Here is a 3,709-nt window from a genome sequence, read left to right as displayed (position 1 = left end):
ATTTTTCTCGATCAGTATAAATGTGGATACTTTTTTAAATAGGCCAAAATTTTATAGTTTTTAAAAAGTTTTTTCGTTCAAAAATCGATTTTCATTAAAGATGGTAGAAAGCATTACGTTTTCTAAATGTATTAAAAACCACTACTTAAGCGTGAAATAACAGCATTTTATTCTTTCTGAACGAAGCAATGAACATATGAAGAGATGTCACCAAAATAGGTATAAGCGCAATTCTTTTAATTAGCTAAAAAGGATGCTTTAAGCCAGATCTTAATATATATATAAAGATATATACATATTAAATATATAGATACTCTTTATGTAGTAATCTCTTTCATATCACATATTTTCATTTGTTAAATTAACAAGTAATTTTTAGCAAAAAAAAGCGATTTCAATTCTCAAATAAAAAAAAAATATATGTATATATATATATATTTCATGACCCAATGATTGGATCTAGACCAGATTAGTATGGGACCACCTCTGAGACACTACCTTTCCGATGCAAAAAGTTATGCGGTAACATACATATACAAAATATATATATTCCGACGAACTGGAAGTCGGTTAAAAGATCTCAATGTAAAAAAACTAAATTTGATTTATTTGAGGAAATTTGTATGCATTTTACTAAAAGGACTTTAAATACACCCTAAAATTTTTTGTTTATTTGCGCATATTAAGAGAGGTAACCAGTTTCTTNTTTACACTGCATAGATTCTACTATTTAATTTGATCGCTTGCTATTGAAATTCATCAATTAACAAAGGTAAAATGTATAGAGGTAGACAGCGTCCACTCTACATTGGAAAATGCATTCAATCCACCGGTGTATGCACCAATGGACTACATAAGTTGTATGCGACATGCGAGGCCATCACATCCTTATTTTAATAATTATTTAGAGTATACATATGAAATTATTTCTTGTATATACCCAGCAAAAAACACGATTACCACAGAAACGAAAGTGGAAACGAGCTAGGCGATGGGAATCGCTTACCCTTTCGCTTCAAGAAGGCCTTATTTTAACATGGGCATGTCATTGGAGGTAAGCTCTTACCCGCGCATTACCTTCAAACGAAGGGAGAACGCATGGATAAACAGAATCCAGAGAAGCGAACAAAGAATGCCTTACAGAGAAACTAATGTAGAATGCCTAGATAAGTACATACTTATTTATATTAAATTGAAATCAGAAAATGTCTTAAAAGATTAAAATTAATTAAAATTTTTATAAATCAGCTTTTATACNGCATCTGCCGTTTTCTTATATCTCTTTTGGTTTAGAGCTGATCAAAAACAGCTTTGTGCTCGCAGTATTAGAAATACTCTGAAAAAACGGGTATACGCTTACTTGCTTATAACTGTCTTTGATCGCAGATGAGCGTGCTTTGATTATAAACAAGTAAGAAAGTCTAAGTTCGGGCAGAGCCGAACATTAAATNGAGCTTTATCACCCATCGAAACTTTGAAAATGTGCATTGGGTCAAGTTAATACGCTGACCGAAAAAAACAGTTCCCATCTCTGGCAATTTAATGGTTTGTACAAAGTAGGCGTGTGTCCATTCATCACTTTGCATTAATTTTTAATACAAAAATCCAATAAAAACACTTCTGACCATTTTTCATTACATAACAGCACCAACTGGCAGTTAAAAAATCGAGTCCTCAACTTCTATACATTGCATCTAGGCCTAACGGCATTATTATGTACAAATTGCATACGATTCCATACCGCCAAAAGCAGATTTAAATCGAATTTACCAACATTAATATTTTTCAATGATATTCAGGCAGCGCCGAGTTTTGTAGTCGAACAATATACTGCGTAATTTTTGTTGCAAAATTCCAAATAGGTTTTTTTTTTTAATCAACAATTGAACATTTTTGCAGTGTTTTGGAAATTTTTATTTTTCTTTGAAAGTCAGTGTCCGAATGAAAAAATGCTTTGGGTGAAGATTTAAGAAACATTAAACTATACAATGAAATTATTAGCGTAACAAAAATTTTTTTTTTGCTTTTCAATCATTTTTTTATGAAAAATTGAACTTTTAAGCAATTTCTGCACCTCGTGGACGAAAATTTTTAACAACAACCTATGTAATAAACATTTCTGCATTTATCTATGAAAAAAATGCGTGCATTTCGATATAGTTTGGTCGGAATGAATTTTCATTTGCCAGCGCGCGCGCCGGACTCCCGCGGGCATGCGAAATTCGAGCATGAGAAATAAAAGTGGAACGATTGAAACGTGCATTTCTTTCTTGCGCAAGAAGTCAACACGGATTGCGCGCGAGTCGGGCCCGCACGCTGGCAAATAAAAATTCATTCCGACAAAACTATATCGCAAGGCACCCATTTTTTTCATATAAAAATGCAGAAATGTTTATTACATAAGTAGTTGTTAAAAATTTTCGTCCACGAGGCGCAGAAATTACTTAAAAGTTCAATTTTTCATAAAAAAATTATTGAAAAGCAAAGAAAAATATTTTTGTAACGCAAATAATTTCATTGCATAGTTTAATGTTTCTTAAATCTGCACCCAAAAAAAATCTTCAATCGGACACTGACTTTCAAAGGAAAATAAAAATTTCCAAAACACTGCAAAAATTTTCAATTGTTGATTAAAAAAAAACTATTTGAAATTTTGCAACAAAAATTACACACCCAGAAAAAGGTTTAGTTATAATAACCAAGATTTGGTTATAGTGATCAAGTGGCATAGTTGGATATGGCGAAATAAATATATAGTTCACGAAAGTCTGCAATTTACTTAAGACTTCCAGTTGGGACAAATGTATATTTGTTAATAATTACAAAACGACTACCTTGATTGGACAATATTGTTAGTTGAATAAAATCATTGTTGAGCAAATATAAACAATGCTTTGGTTGATACAAGTTATCAATTAATTTTCTGAACTTGCTGTAGACTTGAATCAGCTAACCCTTTATTATTGGAAAAAAAGTTTCAGTTTGACACAAATAAAAATTTACTCGATGTTTGTTGTGTTTACTCTCTTCTTTAGTTGCATATATTAAGCATAAAAATACGTACATATTTACATAAGTTAGTTACTAAAGTAAATAATACAATTGTATATGGTGGTAAGAATTTCCTAAAAAACAACGATGAAACAGGAACAGTCGTGCGAAAACCCAGGTCAATATCTGCTGGAAGTATACTGCTTTGCTTTTTCCTTNTAAGAATTTCCTAAAAAACAACGATGAAACAGGAACAGTCGTGCGAAAAACCAGGTCAATATCTGCTGCAAGTATACTGCTTTGCTTTTTCCTTTGCTAAATAGACACTTTCGCACATGAATTATATATCAACTGAAAAACCACGGTTGGCATCAGACTTTATATTTTTAAATAACTATGCGCACCTCAGTATATCCAGTAAAAAAAATGTGGTGAAGTGCTTTTTGGGGATAAAGTTTCCAGAGGTGAAATTTTAGGTAACATACAATTTCTTACACGCATGGTTGCTTTTCAGCACCAACGCAAGAAACTTAAGAAATATAAAAAAAAAAATATGCGTATAGTGCATTAATTTTTGAAAGAAATACCATACAATGTATATACTCTGAGAAATAATATGAAAAAATAATATTAAAAAAAAAACTTTTTAATATACAACGCTTTTATAAATGGACTAAAAAGTAGAAAATAATATTTCTCAGTCCCATAGAATTTGTTT

The 3,709-nt window shown here is 31.2% G+C and overlaps 1 pseudogene; it reads left to right on the top strand.

The window, feature by feature from the left end:
- Nucleotides 1–1,036: 1,036 nt before the first annotated feature.
- The window catches only part of LOC108363370 (60S ribosomal protein L7-like), a 4,589-nt pseudogene continuing 1,916 nt past the window's right edge, over nucleotides 1,037–3,709 (top strand).

The sequence above is a fragment of the Rhagoletis zephyria genome, unplaced genomic scaffold, assembly GCF_001687245.7.
Source record: "Rhagoletis zephyria isolate East Lansing unplaced genomic scaffold, Rhagoletis_zephyria_1.1 Rzeph_scaffold_01260, whole genome shotgun sequence".
Lineage (NCBI taxonomy): Eukaryota > Metazoa > Arthropoda > Insecta > Diptera > Tephritidae > Rhagoletis > Rhagoletis zephyria.
Note: the sequence above shows the minus strand (reverse complement) of the source record. Positions and strands in the feature narration are given on the sequence as shown.